Below are 24,283 nucleotides of genomic sequence, written 5' to 3'. Positions count from 1 at the left end.
GGTTGTGTCTTCCTACAACTTTCTATTGAAACTGGGCAGTAGGAGAACCTGGAGCAATGTTGTGGTTGTGCTGTTCCACAGGTTCTGGAGTTCCTGTGTAGTCCAGACGACGACTCCAGACACACAGAGAGACAACAGGTAGACTACTCTGTCACTATATAAGGCTCAGGACAAAAGCAGTGCACTATTTAGGAATTAGGGTGCTATTTCAGATTTACCCTAGGGCCCCTTTTTTCTGAGCGTAGCCTGTGAATTGGTCTGGTCAGGTCATGTGATCCAGTAGAGGCTGTGATTGGTTCCCAGGTGCTGTTGGAGCTGTTGCAGGTGGGGGGTGTGGTCCAGTTTGATGAGGGACGACTACTGGGACTGGCTGAGAGGCGGAGTTGTGAGTATATCCTCTATTATCTCTCTCTCTCTCTCTCCCTCTCTCTCACTCTCTGTTCCTCCCTCTCTCTCTTTCCTCTGTTCCCCTCTCTCTCTCACTCTCTGTTTCCTCTCTCTCTCTCTTTCACTCTCTGTTCTCTCCCTCTCTCTCTTTTCCTCTCTGTTCCCTCTCTCTCTTTCACTCTCTGTTCCTCCCTCTCTCTCTTTCACTCTCTGTTCCTCCCTCCCTCTCTTTCACTCTCTGTTCCTCCCTCCCTCTTTCCCTCTCTGTTCCTCCCTCCCTCTTTCACTCTCTAATCCTCCCTCTCTCTCTTTCACTCTCTGTTCCTCTCTCTCTCTTTCACTCTCTGTTCCTCACTCTCTGTTCCTCCCCCTCTCTCTCTTTCACTCTCTGTTCCTCCCCCTCTCTCTCTTTCCTCTCTGTTCTCCCCCTCTCTCTCTTTTTTACTCTCTGTTCCCTCTCTCTTTTACTCTCTGTTCCTCTCTCTTCCTTCACTCTCTGTTCCTCCTCTCTCTCTTTCCTCTCTGTTCCTCCCTCTCTCTCTTTCCTCTCTGTTCCTCCCTCTCTCTCTTTCACTCTCTGTTCCTCCCTCTCTCTCTTTCACTCTCTGTTCCTCCCTCTCTCTCTTTCACTCTCTGTTCCTCCCCTCTCTCTCTTTCCACTCTCTGTTCCTCCCTCTCTCTCTTTTCACTCTCTGTTCCTCTCTCTCTCTTTCACTCTCTGTTCCTCCCTCCCTCTCTCTTTCTCTCTGTTCCTCCCTCCCTCTCTCTTTCCTCCTGTTCCTCCCGCTCTCTCTCTTTCACTCTGTTTCCTCCCTCTCTTTCTCACTCTGTTCCTCCCTCTCTTTCTCACTCTGTTCCTCCCTCTCTTTCTCTCTCTGTTTCCCCCTCTCTCTCTCACTCTCTGTTCCTCCCTCTCTCTCTTTCACTCTCTGTTCCTCCCTCTCTCTCTTTCACTCTCTGTTCCTCCCTCTCTCTCTTTCACTCTCTGTTCCCCTCTCTCTCTTCCACTCTCTGTTCCTCCCTCTCTCTCTTTCACTCTCTGTTCCTCCTCTCTCTCTTTCACTCTCTGTTCCCCTCTTTCTCTTTCCTCTCTGTTCCCTCTCTCTCTTTCACTCTCTGTTCCTCCCTCCCTCTCTCTTTCTCTCTGTTCCTCCCTCCCTCTCTCTTTCACTCTGTTCCTCCCTCTCTTTCTCACTCTGTTCCTCCCTTTCTTTCTCTCTCTGTTCCTCCCTCTCTCTCTTTCACTCTCTGTTCCCTCTCTCTCTCTTTCACTCTCTGTTCCCCCTCTCTCTTTCACTCTCTGTTCCCCTCTCTCTTTCACTCTCTGTTCCTCCCTCTCTCTCTTTCACTCTCTGTTCCTCCCTCTCTCTCTTTCACTCTCTGTTCCTCCTCTCTCTCTCTTCACTCTCTGTTCCTCCCTCTCTTTCACTCTCTGTTCCTCCCTCTCTCTCTTTCACTCTCTGTTTCCTCCTCTCTCTCTTTCACTCTCTGTTCCTCCCTCTCTTTCACTCTTTGTTCCTCCCTCTCTCTCTTTCACTCTCTGTTCCTCCCTCTCTCTTTCCTCTCTGTTCCCCTCTCTCTTTCACTCTCTGTTCCTCCCTCTCTCTCTTTCACTCTCTGTTCCTCCCTCTCTCTCTTTCACTCTCCGTTCCTCCCTCTCTCTCTTTCACTCTCTGTTCCTCCCTCTCTCTTTTCACTCTCTGTTCCTCCCTCTCTTTCACTCTCTGTTCCTCCCTCTCTTTCACTCTCTGTTCCCCTCTCTCTCTTTTCCTCTCTGTTCCCTCTCTCTTTCACTCTCTGTTCCTCCCTCTCTCTCTTTCACTCTCTGTTCCTCCCTCTCTCTCTTTTCACTCTCTGTTCCTCCCTCTCTCTCTTTCACTCTCTGTTCCTCCCTCTCTTTCACTCTCTGTTCCTCCCTCTCTCTCTTTCCTCTCTGTTCCCTCTCTCTCTTTCCTCTCTGTTCCCCTCTCTCTTTCACTCTCTGTTCCTCCCTCTCTTTCACTCTCTGTTCCTCCCTCTCTCTCTCTTTCACTCTCTGTTCCCCTCTCTCTCTTTCACTCTCTGTTCCCCTCTCTCTTTCACTCTCTGTTCCTCCCTCTCTCTCTTTCACTCTCTGTTTCCTCCCTCTCTCTCTTTCACTCTCTGTTCCTCCCTCTCTCTTTCACTCTCTGTTCCTCCCTCTCTTTCACTCTTTGTTCCTCCCCTCTCTCTTTCACTCTCTGTTCCTCCCTCTCTCTCTTTCACTCTCTGTTCCTCCCTCTCTCTCTTTCACTCTCTGTTCCTCCCTCTCTCTCTTTCACTCTCTGTTCCTCCCTCTCTTTCACTCTTTGTTTCCTCCCTCTCTCTCTTTCACTCTCTGTTCCTCCCTCTCTCTTTCACTCTGTTCCTCCCGCTCTCTCTCTTTCACTCTGTTCCTCCCTCTCTTTCTCTCTCTGTTTCCCCCCTCTCTCTCACTCTCTGTTCCTCCCTCTCCCTCTTTCACTCTCTGTTTCCCCTCTCTCTCTTTCACTCTCTGTTCCCCTCTCTCTCTTTCACTCTCTGTTCCCTCTCTCTCTTTCACTCTCTGTTCCCCTCTCTCTCTTTCACTCTCTGTTCCTCCCTCCTCTCTCTTTCACTCTGTTCCTCCCTCTCTTTCTCACTCTGTTTCCTCCCTCCCTCTTTTCACTCTCTGTTCCCTCTCTCTCTTTCACTCTCTGTTCCTCCCTCTCTCTCTTTCACTCTCTGTTCCTCCCTCTCTCTCTTTAACTCTTTGTTCCCTCCCTCCCTCTCTCTCTTTCCTCTGTTCCTCCCCTCCCTCTCTCTCTTTCACTCTCTGTTCCTCCCTCCCTCTCTCTCTTTCACTCTCTGTTCCTCCCTCCCTCTCTCTCTTTCACACTCTGTTCCTCCCTCCCTCTCTCTTTCACTCTGTTCCTCCCTCTCTTTCTCACTCTGTTCCTCCCTCCCTCTTTCACTCTCTGTTCCCCTCTCTCTCTTTCACTCTCTGTTTCCTCCCTCTCTCTCTTTCACTCTCTGTTCCTCCCTCTCTCTCTTTCCTCTTTGTTCCTCCCTCTCTCTCTCTTTCACTCTGTTCCTCCCTCCCTCTCTCTCTTTCACTCTCTGTTCCTCCTCTCTCTCTTTCACTCTTTGTTCCTCCCTCTCTCTCTTTCACTCTGTTCCTCCCTCCCTCTCTCTCTTTCACTCTCTGTTCCTCCCTCCCTCTCTCTCTTTCACTCTGAGTTCCTCTCTCTCTCTATGAATATACTTTTTATATTCAACCACTATCAACTGCTGGTCCCTATTTATCCCTCCCTCTCCCTCTCTCCCTCCCTCTCCTCCTCCTCTCAGCTACCAGATCTGTGAGTTTCTGTATGAGCAGAAGCACCTGTATGATAAGATCATGGACTGCTACCTCAGAGACCCACTGAGAAAGGTAGTGTGCAGCAACTCAACCCAGTAGAGAAACTCCCTGTACTTCTGAAGCTGACCATTGAGTGGATGAAGTTCACAGTGTGCTTATTGACATCTGAACAGGAGGAGATCTTTAACTACATCCACAACCTGCTGTCCATGCCTGGCTACAGCACAGAGGAGAAACAGTGTGTCTGGGACAAGGCCCTGCTGCATATTGCGGAGCTGGTGACCCTTGACCTGCCAAGTCAGCTGACCTGGTGGCCATGCATTTCCCTGAGGAAGTGCGACCCATCATCACCAAACTACATGTAAGCTGACTAGAGGGCCGACACGGGATCATTCTCTCTCTCTCTCTCTCTCTCTCTCTCTCTCTCTCTCTCTCTCTCTCTCTCTCTCTCTCTCTCTCTCTCTCTATCTCTATCAATATGCCTCTCTCTCTCTGCCCCTCTCTCACAATTCAATTTAAATTCAAAGGGCTTTATTGGCATGGGAAACATATGTTTACAGTGCCAAAGCAATGAAATAGATAATAAACTAAAGTGAAATAAACAATAAAAAATTAACATTAAGTATTACACTCACACACGTTCCAAAAGAATAAAGACATTTCAAATGTCATATTATGTATATATACACAGTGTTGTAATGCTGCGCAAATAGTTAAAGTACAAATGGAAAATAAACAGACATATGGGTTGTATTTACAATGGTGTTTGTTCTTCACTGGTTGCCCTTTTCTTGTGGCAACAGGTCACAAATCTTGCTGCTGTGATTGCACACTGTGGTATTTCACCCAGTAGATAAGGAGTTTATCAAAATTGGGTTTGTTTTTTGAATTCTTTGTGGATCTCTGTAATCTGAGGGAAATGTGTGTCTCTAACATGGTCATACATTTGGCAGGAGGTCAGGAAGTGCAGCTCCAGTTTCCACCTCATTTTGTGGGCAGTGTGCACATAGCCTGTCTTCTCTTGAGAGTCAAGTCTGCCTATGGTGGCCTTTCTCAATTGCAAGGCTCTTCTCACTGCATAGTCAAAGCTTTCCTTAAATGTGGGTCAGTCACAGTGGTCAGGTATTCTGCCCTGTGTACTCTCTGTTTAGGGCCAAATAGCATTCCAGTTCACTCTGTTTTTTGTTAATTCTTTCCAATGTGTCAAGTAATTATCTTTTTGTTTTCTCATGATTTGGTTTGGGTCTCTCTGTCTGTCTCTCTCCCCCTCTCTGTCTGTCTGTCTCTCTCTCTCTCTCTCTCTCTCTCTCTCTCTCTCTCTCTCTCTCTCTCTCTCTCTCTCTCTCTCTCCTCTCTCTCTCTCTTCATGACAAACACACACGAGTCCCGCCACTGTCTGAATCAGCCTTATCTGTAGCGTGTAATTGGCTGGCTGTTATCGCCGTAGGAACGGGAGATAGGTGCTAATTGAAAACCTGGATTAGCGATGAGTCGTTTACTTTCCCGAGAGAACGCTGCTGTGTGTGTGTGTGTTCATTTCATCTCTCTGATTCTGTTGTGTAGAGAGTGAAGGGTGTTTCAGGAAAATCTGACAATGAAAGAAAATAAACAACTTTGTGATTGTTCCAAATTGCACACATAGGTGTAGCTAATGGGTTGCTCTAAAATATGTTGTTATTGACCATGTAGGGCTGCCAACCTTTCCACTTAATAAGAATAACAATTGTATATGCCATTTAGCATTTTATCCAAAGCGACTTACAGGCATAAACTCTTGTTCTCTCTGTCGCTCTCTCCATTTCTCTAAATTCAATTCAATTTCAATTCAAAGGGCTTTATTGGCATGGGAAAAAGTATGTTAACATTGCCAAAGCAAGTGAAGTAGATTGTAAACAAAAGTGAAATAAACAATAAATATTAACAGTAAACATTACACTCAGAAGTTCCAAAGAATAAAGACATTTCAAATGTCATATTATGTCTATATACAGTGTTGTAACAATGTGCAAATAGGAAACAAGTACAAATGGGAAAATAAATAAACATAAATATGGGTTGTATTTACAATGGTGTTTGTTCTTCACTGGTTGCCCTTTTTGTGGCAAAGGTCACAAATCCTGCTTCTGTGGTATTTCACCCAATAGATAAGGGAGTTTATCAAAATTGGATTTGTTTCTTGAATTCTTTGTGGGTCTGTGTAATCTGAGGGAAATATGTGTCTCTAATATGGTCATACATTTGGCATTAGGTTAGGAAGTGCAGCTCAGTTTCCACCTCATTTTGTGGGCAGTGGGCACATAGCCTGTCTTCTCTTGAGAGCCAGGTCTGCCTACGGCGGCCTCTCTCAATAGCAATGCTCAGTTAGTCTGTACATAGTCAAACCTTTCCTAAATGTTGGGTCAGTCACAGTGGTCAGGTATTCTGCTCTGTTTTTTTGTTAATTCTTTCCAATGTGTCAAGTAATTATCTTTTTGTTTTCTCATGATTGGGTTGGGTGTAATTGTGTTGCTGTCCTGGGGCTCTGTGGGGTCTGCTTGTGTTTGTGAACCAGCTTGCTTTGGGGACTCTTCTCCAGGTTAATCTCTCTGTAGGTGATGGCTTTGTTATGGAAGGTTTGGGAATCGCTTCCTTTTAGGTGGCTGTACAATTTAATGGCTCTTTTCTGGATTTTGATTATTAGTGGTATCGGCCTAATTCTGCTCTGCATGCTGTGATGTCACGAGAGGCTGTGTCCTGGAGGGACGTTACATCCCCTGAGGTGGCTGCAAACCCAGACAGCTATGGCTCCATCTGCTGGTATGGTGGGAACTCCACCCCTCTATGGCCAATCTTCCCACGCAGCTGAAACAAATGAGGAGCTGATGAGCTGAAGGTTTGGGAAGGGAAGAGACACAGTCTCCAACCTGGGCTCTCTGGAAGACAAGAGTGCTGCACGTCCACTTCCATGAGGAATATAAGGATTTGGAGATACTTACCTTTGGGAAATACTCACCTTTGGATATATGCACCTGTGGAAATACGTGAGAGACATTTGGAAGGACTTTTTGCTGGGTTGGCCACTAGCTGCAACGTGGACTACAGTAAGGCTGGGGAAAAGTTATCTGAGCGAGTGAGAATTATGATTCTGGATGTGGAAGAGACATCCCTGAACGAGTTAACCCTTAAAGAGCCACAAGATAACAGAATTTTGTTATATTTTAGTTAATTTCCCAAGACCTATAATAAAATCCTTGTTTTGTTTGAACCTTGTCTCCTTGCACTACTTGAGCAATCCCGCTGAAAGCTGTGTAGCCTCTCGTGACGTCACAGGTGGTGGAGAATACGGGCACGCTCAAGCGTTAATAGTGCATGTCAGAGGAGGATACCAAGGTTTGATCACCCAGTTTTCCAAGTTGGCCGTAGGCTCCCCGCCCGACTGAAATGGAGGACATATTGAAAGCCCTTGTTGCTGGCCAGCAAGCCCAGATGCAAGCAAACGTGGCTCTCTTGGAGGAGCAAAAGAAAGCCAACCTTCTGAAGGCAGAGGAATTGCAGTTGCAGAGACAGAGGGTGGTCCAAAATACCCGCCCAATAAAGGCAAGTGACTTTATATCTAAGATGGGAGCTACCGATGACATTGAGGCATACCTGCATGCATTTGAGGCCACGGCCACTAGGGAAGCCTGGCCCAAGCAACAGTGGGTTGGTCTGTTAGCCCCCTTTCTAACCGGGGGAATCGCTGAATGCTGTCCGGGACCTGGGCCCTGACCAGGTTACTGACTATGATGCCCTGAAGTCTGAGATCCTCAGCAGATATGGACTCACAAAGTTTGGTATGGCCCAGCGCTTTCACAGCTGGACCTTCCAACCAGACCAACCTCCTCGGGCGCAGATGCATGAACTTGTCCGAATCGCAAGGAAATGGCTGGATCCGCAGAGGAATACAGCAGCGGCGGTGGTGGAGGCCGTTGTAGTGGATCGTTACCTACGCGCCCCTGCCTTATGAGGCAAAACGGTTCATCAGTCAACAGGCCTTGACCACGGCTGATCTGACCGTGGAAGCTGTGGAAAAGTACCAGGCCACAGCGGAGATGCTGAATGCTTCCCGAAAGACCCCAGGAGTGCGGCCCCACCACAAATGGGAAGAACCCGTCCAAGGACCCCAGGTCTCGGAACCCAGCCACGTCAGGACTTATCCCGGCTCCAGGGGAGCCAGAAACCAGGCGGGTCCAAGAAGAGTACACCAGGAGGGGGAAACTTCGACAGTGTTACCGGTGTGGGGAGATGGGACATATCTCCTGGCAGTGTGGGAAACCAGCCGATGAACCTATGCCCTACTGCGGAGTCCTCCAGCTCAGCACCCACACACCGTTTTGCCTCGCTCTTGGGAGTCGTAGATGGCGGCCCAGATCGACCCCCCACCTGCCCGGTAACTGTGAATCACCATGATGTGGAGGCCTTACTGGATTCTGGTAGCCGGGCCACCCTGGTGCGTAAGGATTTGGTGGGCCCAACGTGTCTGACCCCGGGAAAGTCCTCCCAGTTTCCTGTGTCCATGGGGACACCAGAGAATACCCCATTACTGAACTTACAATGACCAGCACACGGGGAACCATACACACGACGGCGGGGTGGTTGATTCCCTCCCCGTCCCTGTCCCTAATTGGAGCGAGACTGCCCAGCCTTTTACCCACTCTGGAGAGAGTCTCAGGAGAGGATAACCCGAGTACCTCGGAAACGGAGAGGCAAGACTCATCCTGGGAAGGCTCCGGTGCAATCCTCCGAGTTACTCACTCCGCCCGGGCTCTGATAGGGATGGCAGGTGTTCAGACCGACACAGAGACGGAGCTACAGAATCTGGACAAAGAACTGTCTGGTCTGAAGGGGACCGCTGAGAGGTATCGTTTGTTAAAGCAACAGTTAGACATGAAGACAGAAGAGTTAGATATCCTCCAGGCTAAACTCCAACAGAGCTCCTTCCTAAGCAACAGGAGGAGCTGGAGAGGCTGCGCAGGACCATCGAGGAGTGTGAGGAGACCCTGCGCAGTAGTAAGGAGGTCCAGAAGAAGGCAGAGGAGAAGTACAAGGGGTTGGAGAACAAGATGAAGAATGCGGAGGCAGAGAGAGAGAAGGAACTGAAAGCTGCTCAACAGAAGCTAAACTCTGCTAAAACCAAGGCTGATGCGTTCAGTAAGAAACTCAAGGAGAGACAACAGGAGGCTGAGTCCCTGGTCCTAGAGTTGGAGGAGTTGAAGAGAGAGCAGTCTGGCAAGCACCACGGCAATGCGGACGCCCTCTCCCGGCGTGATGCCTTCTTCGCTGCCTTTACCCGACGAGGACGTCGGTCCCGAGGAGGGGGAATGTGTGATGTCACGAGAGGCTGTGTCCTGGAGGGACGTTACATCCCCCTGAGGTGGCTGCAAACCCAGACAGCTATGGCTCCATCTGCTGGTATGGTCGGGAACTCCACCCCTCTATGGCCAATCTTCCCACGCAGCTGAAACAAATGAGGAGCTGATGAGCTGAAGGTTTGGGAAGGGAAGAGACACAGTCTCCAACCTGGGCTCTCTGGAAGACAAGAGTGCTGCACGTCCACTTCCATGAGGAATATAAGGATTTGGAGATACTTACCTTTGGGAAATACTCACCTTTGGATATATGCACCTGTGGAAATACGTGAGAGACATTTGGAAGGACTTTTTGCTGGGTTGGCCACTAGCTGCAACGTGGACTACAGTAAGGCTGGGGAAAAGTTATCTGAGCGAGTGAGAATTATGATTCTGGATGTGGAAGAGACATCCCTGAACGGTTAACCCTTAAAGAGCCACAAGATAACAGAATTTTGTTATATTTTCGTTAATTTCCCAAGACCTATAATAAAATCCTTGTTTTGTTTGAACCTTGTCTCCTTGCACTACTTGAGCAATCCCGCTGAAAGCTGTGTAGCCTCTCGTGACGTCACAATGCATTATTTGGTGTTTTACGTTATACACAGAGGATATTTTGCAGAATTCTGCATACAGAGTCTCAATTTGGTGTTTGTCCCATTTTGTGAATTATTGGTTGGTGAGCAGACCCCAGACCTCACAACCATAAAGGGCAATGGGTTATAACTGATTCAAGTATTTTTAGCCAGATCCTAATATGTATGTCGCATTTTATGTTCCTTTTGATGGCGTGGAAGGCCCTTCTTGCCTTGTCTCTCATATCGTTTACAGTTTTGTGGAAGTTACCTGTGGCGCTGATGTATGTATAGTTTTTTGTGTTTTCTAGGGCAACGAGATGGAATTTGTATTTGTGGTCCTGTCAACTGGACCTTTTTTGGAACACCATTATATTTGTCTTACTGAGATTTACTGTCAGGGCCCAGGTCTGACAGAATCAGTGTAGAAGGTCTAGGTGCTGCTGTAGGCCCTTCTTGGTTGGAGACAGAAGCACCAGATCATCAGCAAACAATAGACATTTGACTTCTGATTTTAGTAGGGTGAGGCCGGGTGCTGCAGACTTGACGTTGATATACAGTGGCAAGAAAAAGGATGTGAACCCTTTGGAATTACCTGGATTTCTGCATAAATTGGTCATAAAATTTGATCTGATCTTCATCTAAGTCACAACAATAGGCAAACACAGTGTGCTTAAACTAATAACACACACATTATTGTATTTGTCTTGTCTATATTGAATACATCATTTAAACATTCACAGTGTAGGTTGGAAAAAGTATGTGTACCCTAAAGCTAATTACTTCTCCAAAAGCTAATTGGAGTCAGGAGTCAGCTAACCTGGAGTTCAATCATTGAGACAAGATTGGAGAGCTGCCCTGTCCTATTAAAAACACTCACAAAATGTGAGTTTGCTATTCACAAGAAGCATTGCCTGATGTGAACCATGCTTCGAACAAAAGAGATCTCAGAAGACCTAAGATTAAGAATTGATGACTTGCATAAAGCTTGAAAGGGGTTACAAAAGTATCTCTAAACGCCTTGATGTTCATCAGTCCACGGTAAGACAAATTGTCTATAAATGGAGAAAGTTCAGCACTGTTGCTACTCTCCCTAGGAGTGGCCGTCCTGCAAAGATGACTGCAAGAGCACAGCGCAGAATGCTCAATGAGGTTTAGAAGAGTCCTAGAGTGTCAGCTAAAGACTTACAGAAATCTCTGGAACACATAACATCTCTGTTGGCGAGTCTACGATACGTAAAACACTAAACGAGAATGGTGTTCATGGGAGGACACCACGGAAGAAGCCACTGCTGTCCAAAAAAACATTGCTGCACGTCTGAAGTTCGCAAAAGAACACCTGGATGTTCCACAGCGCTAGTGCCAAAACATTCTGTGGACAGATGAAACTAAAGTGGAGTTGTTTGGAAGGAACACACAACACTATGTGTGGAGAAAAAAAAGGCCCAGCACACCAACATCAAAACCTCATCCCAACTGTAAAGTATGGTGGAGGGAGCATCATGCTTTGCAGCTGCTTTCCTGCCTCAGGGCCTGGACAGCTTGCTATCATCGACGGAAAAATGAATTCCCAAGTTTATCCAGACATTCTGCAGGAGAATGTAAAGCTATCTGTCCGCCAATTGAAGCTCAACGGAAGTTGGGTGATGCAACAGGACAACGACCCAAAACACAGAAGTAAATTAACAACAGAATGGCTTTAACTGAAGAAAATACGCCTTCTGGAGTGGCCCAGTCAACCCGATTGAGATGCTGTGGCATGACCTCAAAAGAGCGGTTCACACCAGACATCCCAAGAATATTGCTGAACTGAAACAGAAGGAATGGTCCAAAATTGCTCCTGACCGTTGTGCAGGTCTGTCCGCAACTACAGAAAACTTTTGGATGAGGGTCAACCAGTTATTAAATCCAAGGGTTAAAATACTCTTTCCACCCTGCACTGTGAATGTTTACACGGTGTGTTCAATAAAGACATGAAAACGTATAATTGTTTGTGTGTTATTAGTTTAAGCAGACTGTGTTTGTCTATTGTTGTGACTTAGATGAAGATCAGATCAAATTTTATGACCAATTTATGCAGAAATCCAGGTAATTCCAAAGGGTTCACATCCTTTTTTCTTGCCACTGTATATGTTGAAGAGGGTGGGGCTCAAGCTGCATCCCTGCCTCACCCCACTCACAGCCCTGTGGGAAAGAAATGTGTGTTTCTTTTGCCAATTTTAACCGCACATTTGTTTCTTCTTTTTTTCTATTTCATTTTTTTTAGGGGGTAGATCAGCTTTAATAATGCAGATAGAGTGTGACTTCCATCAATGTAATTGTCTGCATCACTTCCAATCCCCCCATATATATTTTTTCTCGCAAATATATATATATATATATATATATATATATATATACATACACACATATATACATATCCTTTATTTAAATATATTTTCCTTTAATACCTTTAAACCCCACCACCCCTTCCCTAACCACACTTGTTAGTTGTGTACACGTCGTACATGTTTTTCCCCCCAACTCCGCTTTCCATCAAGTTGAGGAAAAGCTTTCTTGAAATCAACAAAGCATGAGAAGAATTTGCCTTTGATTTGGTTTGTTTGTCAATTAGGGTGTGCAGGGTGAATACGTGGTCTGTCGACGGTCATTTGATAAAAAGCCAATTTGACATTTGCTCAGTACGTTGTTTTCATTTAAGGAAATGTACGAGTCTGCTGTTAATAATGATGCAGAGGATTTTCCCAAGGTTGCTGTTGACGATATCCCACGGTAGTTATTGGGGTCAAATTAGTCTCCGCTTTTGTGGATTGGGGATTGGGGTGGTCAGTCCTTGGTTCCAAATATTGGGGAATATGCCAGAGTTGAGGATGATGAAGTATAGCCAATTTGAATTTGTGGTCTGTATATTTTATAATTTAATTAATCAACACCACAGGCCTTTTTGGGTTGTAGGGTTTGTATTTTGTCCTGTAGTTCATTCAATTTAATTGGAGAATCCAGTGGGTTCTGGTAGTCTTTAATAGTGATTCTAAGGTTTGTATTTGATCATGTATATGTTTTTGCTGTTTGTTCTTTGTTATAGGGCCAAAAGGATTGGAGAAGTGGTTTACCCATACATCTCCGTTTTGGATAGATAACTCTTTGTGTTGTTTGTTTAGTGTTTTCCAATTTTCCCATTAGTAGTTAGAGTCTATGGATTCTTCTTAGGTTTTTGCATTCTTCATCAAACCATTTTGTCATTGTTGTTCATTTTCTTAGGTTGTCTGCTTGAAATGTTTAGATTTGACAGGGAAGCTGAGAGGTCAAATATACTGTTTAGGTTTTCTACTGCCAAGTTTACACCTTCACTATTACAGTGAAACGTTTTTGTCCAGGAAGTTGTCTAAAAGGGATTGAATTTGTTGTTGCCTAATTGTTTTTGGTAGGTTTCCACATTACTTTCCTTCCATCTATAGCATTTCTTAATATTATTCAGTTCCTTTGGCTTTGAGGCGTCATGATTGTGTATTGCTCTGTTCAAGTAGGCTATGATCTGATAGGGGGTGTCAGTGAGCTGACTGTGAAGGCTCTGAGAGACTCTGGGTTGAGGTCAGTGATAAAGTAATCTACAGTAATACTGCCAAGGGATGAGCTATAGGTGTACCTACCGTAAGAGTCCCTCGAAGCCTGCCATTGACTATGTACATACCCAGTGTGCGAACAGAGTTGCAGGAGTTGGTTGTTTTGTCATAGTTGTGTCTCTCTACTCTCTCAATTCAATTCAAAGGGCTTTATTGGCATGGGAAACACATGTTTACATTGCCAAAGCAAGTGAAATAGATAATAAGCAAAAGTGAAATAAACTATACAAAATTAACTCTCTCTCTCTCTCTATCCTGCTATCTCTCCCCTCTGTCCTCTCTCTCTCTCTCTCTCTCTCTCTCTCTCTCTCTCTCTCTCTCTCTCTCTCTCTCTCTCTCTCCTGCTATCTCTCCCTCTCTCTCTCTCTCTCTCTCTCTCTCTATCCTGCTATCTCTCCCTCCCTCTCTATCTCTCTCTCTCTCTCTCTCTATCCTGCTATCTCTCTCTCTCTCTCTCTCCTATCCTGCTATCTCTCCCTCTCTATCTCTCTCTCTCTCTCCGCTCTCTCTCTCTCTATCCTGCTATCTCTCTCTCTCCCTCCCTCTCTCTCTCTCTCTTTAGGATGATCACTTAGTGTTCCAGTTCCTGAGGTGTCTTTTGGACCCGAGGTAAGATCCTTGGTTACTGTGTTGGAGCATGGCAGAATGGGACATGTTTCATTTCCTGGTTAAATGGAAGCAGAAGTAGTGTTCAGTTCTGTTGTTGTATTGTTCTCTGATGATGTCACAAGACATGGCTAAGAAGACATGGGAGAAAAGAGGCTAATCCATAGAGGGCTGACTGAGGGTGTGGGTGGTGGAAGACATCAATATACTAGTTGTTGTGCTCTCTGGTCTGTTTAATAAACACAACATCCGTATTATTGTCATTAGTATTATATTATTAGAGACATAATAATATATGTTATTATATAGTGCTACCTCCAGGAAGGCCCTCATCCCCAGGCTCTCCCTAAGAGTGAGCCCCCGACCTGCATGAGCTCCACATGGGCTTGCTGTGCCGCTTTACTCCCCGGCAGCTCACTGACTTCCTCAAGGTCTCTCAGGACTACAGACTAGAGGAGGCCATCCAGGTAACATCCCTACACTATGTATGTATGTATAGCAGTGTGTGTGTGTACCTTTCTGTGTGTGTCTCTACTAGCAGTGTGTCTGTGTGTATGTACCTACCTGTGTGTGTCTCTACTTTAGACTGTTGACTCTGCATACCTTTAACCCTAATTCTCATAGGGGAGTCAAATCAATACCATTTCATAGACTGTAGCAGGTCCTAAATATTTAGCCACAGACCGAAACATACAGGGAGTGTCTCTCAATGCCCCTCCCTCCCTCCCTCCCTCCCTCCCTCCCTCCCTCCCTCCCTCCCTCCCTCCCTCTACTAGATAACAGAACAGTACCAGCTCCATGAAGCTACAGCCTATCTGTTGGAGAAGAAAGGTGATTCTCATGGAGCCTTCCAGGTCCTGCTTAAGGTATAACACCTTCAAAACATTATTTTAAGCTATACGTCATTTAGTTTCTAAGGTTATAACAAGAAAAAATGTATTTATTAGTCATGTTCTTTGAAATCAAGGGATATATCACATTAATTGATATTGCAGGAACCCTTACAGACTGGCTTTAAGCAATTCTGTTTGTACCTCTTCTCTCTCTCTCTCTCTCTCTCTCTCTCTCCTCTCTCTCTCTCTCTCTCTCTCTCTCTCTCTCTCTCTCTCTCTCTCTCTCAGACGCTGAAGGACAAACTCAGCGCTCTCACCTCAGAGAAAGAGGGAGCAGAGAAAAGGAGTGAAGAGGAGGGTGAGAGAGAGAGGGAGGAAGAGAGTCCTCTGCAGAGAGTGGAGGAGTCCTTGGGTGACATCATCGCTCTCTGTCACAGGAGCTCCCAGAGTCTCAACCAAGAACAGAGAGGGTGTGTGTGCTGTGTGTGTGTGTGTGTGTGTGTGTGTGTGTGTGTGTGTGTGTCGGTCTGTCTGTCTGTGTGTGTGTGTCTGTCTGTCTCTGTCTGTCTGTTTGTGTGTGGGTATAATAAGCTCTCCTCTCTATCAGGTGCTGTGGTTTCCTCTGCTAGAAGCTATGATGTCACCACAGAAGCTGCTCAAGGGACCGGACGCACGCCATACATCAGAGGGTGAATGCACACACACACACACACACACACAGACACAAACAGACACAGACCTCTATATTAAAGTGTGTGTGTTTCTGTCCCCAGCATTGAAGGAGCTCACCATGAAGGTACTGAACAGTATGAGTAGTTTCATCCCCCTGCCTGCTATCATCCAGCGCATTCTACAGGTAATGACTTTCTCTCTCTCTCTCTCTCTCTCTCTCTCTCTCTCTCTCTCTCTCTCTCTCTCTCTCTCTCTCTCTCTCTCTCTGCTCTGTCTCTGTCTCTGTCTCTGTCTCTGTCTCTGTCTCTGTCTCTGTCTCTGTCTCTGTCTCTGTCTCTCTCTCTCTCTCTCTGTCTCTCTCTCTCCATCTCTCTCTCTCTCTCAATCCATCTCTCTATCCATCTCTTTCTCTCTATCCATCTCTCTCTCTCTATCCATCTCTCTCTCTCTATCACTCTCTCTATCCATCTCTCTTTCTATCCATCTCTCTCTCTATCCATCTCTCTTTCTCTTTCTCCCAAAGTTCAGACACAACGATATGATATGATATGTGTATGTATATACACTCCCATTCCAAAGTTTGGGGTCACTTAGAAATGTCCTTGTTTTCGAAAGAAACGCCATTTTTGGGTCCATTAAAATAACATCAAATTGATCAGAAATACAGTGTAGACATTGTTAAAGTTGTAAATGGCTATTGTAGCTGGAAACGGCTGATTTTTAATGGAATATCTACATAGGCGTACAGAGGCCCATTATCAGCAACCATGAGTCCTGTGTTCCAATGGCACGTTGTGTTTGCTAATCCAAGTTTATCATTTTAAAAGGCTAATTGCACATTAGCACATAACAGAGCATATGAGCGGAGTGGAGCGGTGAGAATCTCAGCTCCTCGCTCACGGAGCTGTTCACCCCTCCGCTCCCCCCGCTCAAAGCCACATCAGGCCAGTCCGCTCATTATCGCTCAGCGCTCAACGAAGTTTGCATCGCGCTCCACTCAAATCGCCCTCTCGCTCGCTCCAAAAAAGGAAAAAAATCTGCATGTATTTCACTTTTAGCTTAAACCACAGCCTTACCTCCCAAAGAACTAAAGAGCAACGACAACATTTTCCAAATAGAAATGTTTTATTTCAAATTACAAATTAGGCCTAGCCTATGTAAGAAGGAATATACACAAAAAGTCCTGTAAAATTAAACGAATCAATGGGCCTAATTATATAAATAAAAATATACAGGCTATACATCAAAGTTTTAAAAGTAAATTAACTATTAGGCCAAAATTCTGATAACTGAACTTTTGCGCAGCTTGCACGTGGATTAAAATTAAAATTGTCTTATATCCATTGTCAAACTTTAAAATAAAATTTTAAAAAATGAATTGCTTTCCTTATCTACAGTTCTTTTGAGTTCACCTTCAAGAACACAAGTTTGGCCAATGTCTGAGGCTTCAGACTCATGCGGTGGTTTCTTGACAGCAGGCCAGCAGCGGAGAAAACCCTCTCTGCGCTCGCAGACCCGCTTGGGATGCTGAACACAATGCGAGCTACTTTAGCTAGGCGGGGAAAAGACGTGGAGTTTTCTTTCCAAAATCGAATAACATCTGCGTCTGGGTTCTGTCTCGGGGATGAGAGGTAATTTTCGACTTCACCTTTGGCGTCTCCGGTTATGCGTAGCTGCTCGCTGAAGTATGACCCGAACAGGCGAGCTCTTTTGGTTCAGGCTCGGGATTCAGGTCAGCGGCGGGTGGGGTGTCTGTCTCGTGTGTCCCGCTGGGAGCATTCATTTCCTTAACTTCTTTTATGAGGAGGTCGCGGATCTCCCCGAGTTTGTTGCATACAGACTCATCTCGGATTATCCATTCTGTCTTGAAACGGGGATCTAACACTGATGCTAAAATTAGATGTTTATCAGTATAGTATATTCCATAGCGAATTGACACGTTGTTTGCCAATGTTTCTGCAAAAGCAGCGATGCCCATTGAAAGTGCAGCGTGAGTGTCATCGGTGAGCAGGGATTTGATTTCTGTGACAGCAGGGAGGATCATCCCCAGGTTCCCCAGCTCCTTCTGCATTTTGTCTGTGAGGTCTGCCAGTGGTGTCAGCACACCGACAAGGTGCGTCAGCTGCTGTACTTGATTCAGGGTGATGTTAGCAACATTAGACTTGAGTTTGTTTTGCCATAACGGGTCTTTTTGGAACAACCGGATTAACGACTGAATCATCCGCAGCTGGCTGCTCCATCGAGTGGCGCAGGCATTTGTGGGGCGGACACCTAATTGGTCGGTTTCCTCTGTGTTCAGGGTGCTCTTGCGTACACTTTTCACCAGGTGCCCGACTTTCACTAACAGCCTATTAATGTTGTCGTGCTCGTTAATGGCGTCTTTGATCGCCAGCTGAAGCATGTGAATGGGGCATCTCAGATGTAAATTTGACACAGTAAAGTACTGATTTATCATAGTTTCTACATTAGAGGTTATCACTTCCACATGGACTTGCGAGGCGCAGGTGGTCCCTCATCCTCCTCTTCATGTTCTGCACTGCTGCTGGCATCCGCGGTCACTTCACCCTCCGCCTCCTCTTCAGTGCCAGGGAGGAGGTTAAATGCCTTGATCATGTTGCTGGCACTGTCAGTGACGACCCGAATCACACGTCGTTGCCGTTCCAATATTTCAGTACACTTTCATACTTTTGGTAAATACGATCTGCGGTATGGTGCCCCTGTATGTGCTCACAGCCCAACAAAACCGTGTGCCCCCGGAACGTCCCATCAATGAAACTGGCCACGATGCCAAGGAAGCTGTGCCCTCTTCTACTGGTCCAAATGTCCGCAGACAGAACGAGCCCATCACCATTTTGCAGTAGGTCTTGCAGTTTGGCTTCCATCTCTTCCAGGGCATGTGGCATGAGTGTGTCCCGTACGGTGTTGTAGCATGGGGGGTGTAGCCTGGTTGAGCTGCGCTGGCGAAGTGTTGCATCCCTTCGCGTTCTCCTTTACTCAGCGGTTCATAGTCCATGTAAATCATTTTAAAAATGCTACATCCAGCTCTCTTTTTCTCTCCCTTGTTATGGTTGGGCCTTTGCGTGCAGTGAAGAAACTTTTGAATTCCTCAACCCTTTTCTCTTGTTGCTGCTGCTGCTCCTCTTGCTCTATAAAATACAAATTCATGGACGACACAAATTAAATTAAACAAACCATATATTAGGCCTACTTTGAATGACAAAACAAATTTGTTTGAATATTAGGCTATATTTACTTTACACTTTTGTTACAAGTTACCCTATTCAACTTGCTAACCTTTTGCTTTCTTCCCAGCGTGTTCACGTAGCACACTTTCGTGTTTTCGAGAGATGTGTCTTTTTAGATTCCAAAATGAATCTTTACTGACTGAAACGATGTCACCACATTCTTTTTCTTGAACCACATTATCATTGTTAGTTAGTTTTATATTAATAGTACACCTGTATGACTTCTCATTTTCCTTTTTGAAGTACTTGGTGAACTCCATTATTGAGCCGAGTTTTGACTGAAAATAGTCTACTGTTGATGACTGTGCAAGACACAGATGGATTCTGGGTCAGGCTTGAGCATGCTTCAGACTCGTGGTGTGAGCAGAGCGAAATTGGAGCGGGACATAGGGCGACGCTCTGTCCTTTTAAAAATGCCGCTCTGCGCTCTGTCCAAAATCCGTCCGCTCGCGCTCCCCGCTCGCTCCCGCTCCACTCCGCTCACATGCTCTGGCACATAATAATTTGCAATTATGTTAGCACAGCTGAAAACTGTTGTGCTGATTAAAGAAGCAATAAAACTGGCCTTCTTGAGACTAGTTGAGTATCTGGAGCATCAGCAATTGTGGGTTCGATTACAGGATCAAAATGGCCAGAAACAAAGAACTTCTTCTGAAACTCGTCAGTCTATTCTTGTTCTGAGAAATGAAGGCTATTCCATGCGAGAAATTGCCAAGAAACTGAAGATCCCGTACAACGCTGTGTACTACTCTCTTCACAGAACAGCGCAAACTGGCTCTAACCAGAATAGAAAGAGGAGTGGGAGGCCCTGGTACACAACTGAGCAAGATGACAAATACATTAGAGTATCTAGTTTGAGAAACAGACGCCTCACAGGTCCTCAACTGGCAGCTTCATTAAATGGTACCCGCAAAACACCAGTCTCAACGTCAACAGTGAAGAGGCGACTCCGGGATGCTGACCTTGTAGGCTGCAAGCCATATCTCAGACTGGCCAATAAAAATAAAATATTAAGATGGGCAAAAGAACACAGACACTGGACAGAGGAAGATTGGAAAAAGTGTTATGGACAGACAAATCGAAGTTTGAGGTGTTCGGATCACAAAGAAGAACATTTGTGAGACGCAGACCAAATTAAAAGATGCTGGAGGAGTGCTTGATGCCATCTGCCAAGCATGGTGGAGGCAATGTGATGGTCTGGGGGTGCTTTGGTGGTGGTAAAGTGGGAGATTTGTACAGGGTAAAAGGGATCTTGAAGAAGGAAGGCTATCACTCCATTTTGCAACGCCATGCCATACCCTGTGGACGGCTCTTGATTTGAGTCAATTTCCTCCTACAACAGGACAATGACCCAAAGCACAGCTCCAAACTATGCAATAACTATTCAGGGATAAAGCAGTCAGCTGGTATTCTGTCTATAATGGAGTGGCCAGCACAGTCACCGGATCTCAACCCTATTGAGCTGTTGTGGGAGCAGCTTGACCGTATGGTACGTAAGAAGTGCCCATCAAGCCAATCCAACTTGTGGGAGGTGCTTCAGGAAGCATGGGGTGAAATCTCTTCAGATTACCTCAACAAATTGACTAGAATGCCAAAGGTCTGCAAGGCTGTAACTGCTGCAAATGGAGGATTCTTTGACGAAAGCAAAGTTTGAAGGACACTATTATTTATATAAAAAATCATTAACCTTGTCAGTGACTACATTTCCTATGCATTTTGCTATATTTCCTATTCAAACTAATTTCATGTATGTTTTCATGGAAAACAAGGACATTTCTAAGTGACCCCAAACTTTTGAACAGTAGTGTATAACGGTATGATATGTGTATATACAGTGAGGGAAAAAAGTATTTGATCCCCTGCTGATTTTGTACATTTGCCCACTGACAAAGAAATGAGCAGTCTATAATTTTAATGATAGGTTTATTTGAACAGTGAGAGATAGAATAACAACAACAAAATCCAGAAAAACGCATGTCAAAAATTTTATAAATTGATTTGCATTTTAATGAGGGAAATACGTATTTGACCCCTCTGCAAAACATGACTTAGTACTTGGTGGCAAAACCCTTGTTGGCAATCACAGAGGTCAGATGTTTCTTGAAGTTGGCCACCAGGTTTGCACACATCTCAGGAGGGATTTTGTCCCACTCCTCTTTGCAGATCTTCTCCAAGTCATTAAGGTTTTGAGGCTGATGTTTGGCAACTCGAACCTTCAGCTCCCTCCACAGATTTTCTATGGGATTAAGGTCTGGAGACTGGCTAGGCCACTCCAGGACATTAATGTGCTTCTTCTTGAGCCACTCCTTTGTTGCCTTGGCCGTGTGTTTTGGGTCATTGTCATGCTGGAATACCCATCCACGACCCATTTTCAATGCCCTGGCTGAGGGAAGGAGGTTCTCACCCAAGATTTGACGGTACATGGCGCTGTCCATCGTCCCTTTGATGCGGTGAAGTTGTCCTGTCCCCTTAGCAGAAAAACACCCCCAAAGCATAATGTTTCCACCTCCATGTTTGACGGTGGGGTTGGTGTTCTTGGGGTCATAGGCAGCATTCCTCTTCCTCCAAACACGGCGAGTTGAGTTGATGCCAAAGAGCTCGATTTTGGTCTCATCTGACCACAACACTTTCACCCAGTTCTCCTCTGAATCATTCAGATGTTCATTGGCAAACTTCAGACGGGCATGTATATGTGCTTTCTTGAGCAGGGGGACTTTGTGGGCGCTGCAGGATTTCAGTCCTTCACGGCGTAGTGTGTTACCAATTGTTTTCTTGGTGACTATGGTCCCAGCTGCCTTGAGATCATTGACAAGATCCTCCCTTGTAGTTCTGGGCTGATTCCTCACCGTTCTCATGATCATTGCAACTCCACGAGGTGAGATCTTGCATGGAGCCCCAGGCCGAGGGAGATTGACAGTTATTTTGTGTTTCCTCCATTTGCGAATAATCGCACCAACTGTTGTCACCTTCTCACCAAGCTGCTTGGCTATGGTCTTGTAGCCCATTCCAGCCTTGTGTAGGTCTACAATCTTGTCCCTGACATCCTTGGAGAGCTCTTTGGTCTTGGCCATGGTGGAGAGTTTGGAATCTGATTGATTGATTGCTTCTGTGGACAGGTGTCTTTTATACAGGTAACAAGCTGAGATTAGGAGCACTCCCTTTATGAGTGTGCTCCTAATCTCAGCTCGTTACCTGTATAAAAGACACCTGGGAGCCAGAAATCTTTCTGATTGAGAGGGGGTCAAATGCTTATTTCCCTCATTAAAATGCAAATCAATTTATAACATTTTTGACATGCGTTTTTCTGGATCTTTTTGTTGTTATTCTGTCTCTCACTGTTCAAATAAACCTACCATTAAAATTATAGACTGATCATTTCTTTGTCAGTGGGAAAATTTACAAAATCAGCAGGGGATCAAATACCTTTTTCCCTCATACAGTATCTCACAAAAGTGAGTACACCCCTCACATTTTTGTAAATATTTGAGTATATCTTTTCACTGAAGAAATGACACTTTGTTACAATGTAAAGTAGTGAGTGTACAGCCTGTATAACAGTGTAAATTTGCTGTCCCCTCAAAATAACTCAACACAGCCATTAATGTCTAAACCGCTGGCAACAAAAGTGAGTACACCCCTAAGTGAAAATGTCCAAATTGGGCCCAAAGTGTCAATATTTTGTGTGGCCACCATCATTTTCCAGCACTGCCTTAACCCTCTTGGGCATGGAGTTCACCAGAGCTTCACAGGTTGCCACTGGAGTCCTCTTCCACTCCTCCATGACGACATCACGGAGCTGGTGGATGTTAGAGACCTTGCACTCCTCCACCTTCCGTTTGAGGATGCCCCACAGATATTCAATAGGGTTTAGGTCTTGAGACATGCTTGGCCAGTCCATCACCTTTACCCTCAGCTTCTTTAGCAAGGCAGTGGTCGTCTTGGAGGTGTGTTTGGGGTCGTTATCATGTTGGAATACTGCCCTGCGGCCCAGTCTCCGAAGGGAGGGGATCATGCTCTGCTTCAGTATGTCACAGTACATGTTGGCATTCATGGTTCCCTCAATGAATTGTAGCTCCCCAGTGCCGGCAGCACTCATGCAGCCCCAGACCATGACACTCCCACCACCATGCTTGACTGTAGGTAAGACACACTTGTCTTTGTACTCCTCACCTGGTTGCCGCCACACACGCTTGACACCATCTGAACCAAATAAGTTTATCTTGGTCTCATCAGACCACAGGACATGGTTCACGTAATCCATGTCCTTAGTCTGCTTGTCTTCAGCAAACTGTTTGCGGGCTTTCTTGTGCATCATCTTTAGAAGAGGCTTCCTTCTGGGACGACAGCCATGCAGACCAATTTGATGCAGTGTGCGGCGTATGGTCTGAGCACTGACAGGCTGACCCCCCACCCCTTCAACCTCTGCAGCAATGCTGGCAGCACTCGTACGTCTATTTCCCAAAGACAACCTCTGGATATGACGCTGAGCACGTGCACTCAACTTCTTTGGTCGACCATGGCGAGGCCTGTTCTGAGTGGAACTTGTCCTGTTAAACCGCTGTATGGTCTTGGCCACCGTGCTGCAGCTCAGTTTCAGAGTCTTGGCAATCTTCTCATAGCCCAGGCCATCTTTATGTAGAGCAACAATTCTTTTTTTCAGATCCTCAGAGTTCTTTGCCATGAGTTGCCATGTTGAACTTCCAGTGACCAGTATGAGGGAGTGTGAGGGGGATGACACCAAATGTAACACACCTACTCCCCATTCACACCTGAGACCTTGTAACACTAATGAGTCACATGACACCGGGGAGGGAAAATGGCTAATTGGGCCCAATTTGGACAGTTTCACTTAGGGGTGTACTCACTTTTGTTGCCAGCGGTTTAGACATTAATGGCTGTGTGTTGAGTTATTTTGAGGGGACAGCAAATTTACACTGTTATACAAGCTGTACACTCACTACTTTACATTGTAGCAAAGTGGCATTTCTTCAGTGTTGTCACATGAAAAGATATACTCAAATATTTACAAAAATGTGAGGGGGTGTACTCACTTTTGTGAGATACTGTATAACGGTATGATTGTCAAATGCTTGCCTGCCGACAGTACTTAGCACCTCTGAACAGGGTTGTCACACAGCAATGACCTTGAAGTCGTCAGCCACTCAGCCTTGTTATAATTCTCCAAACCAGAAGGTGGCAGTAGCGTTGTTTGGCAATGCATATCTGTGCGTATTGCTTAACCAACAATGCAGTTTTTTAAAGAAAAAATGTAAAAGAAAAAAGTGTTAATTAAAGAAAAAGAAAAAGAAAATTGCTAAAGAGCAGCAGTAAAATAAAATAACAGTAGGGAGGCTATATACAGGGGGGTACCGGTACAGAGTCAATGTGCGGGGGCACCGGCTAGTTGAGGTAATTGAGGTCATATGTACATGTGGGTAGAGTAAAGGTGACTATGCATAAATAGTAAACAGAGTAGCAGCAGTGTAAAAGAGGGGTGTGTTGGGGGGGCAGTGCAAATAGTCAGGGTAGCCATGATTAGCTGTTCAGGAGTCTTATGGCTTGGGGGTAGAAGCTTTTGAGAAGCCTTTTGGACCTAGACTTGGCGCTCCGGTACCGCTTGCCGTGTGGTAGCAGAGAGA

The 24,283-nt window shown here is 45.6% G+C and overlaps 1 pseudogene; it reads left to right on the top strand.

Annotated features, from left to right (window-relative positions):
• The window catches only part of LOC121564128, a 40,074-nt pseudogene that overhangs the window by 2,839 nt on the left and 12,952 nt on the right, over positions 1-24,283 (top strand).

Source organism: Coregonus clupeaformis, unplaced genomic scaffold, assembly GCF_020615455.1.
Source record: "Coregonus clupeaformis isolate EN_2021a unplaced genomic scaffold, ASM2061545v1 scaf3287, whole genome shotgun sequence".
Classification (NCBI taxonomy): domain Eukaryota; kingdom Metazoa; phylum Chordata; class Actinopteri; order Salmoniformes; family Salmonidae; genus Coregonus; species Coregonus clupeaformis.
This window is presented reverse-complemented; position numbering and strand designations above follow the sequence as displayed.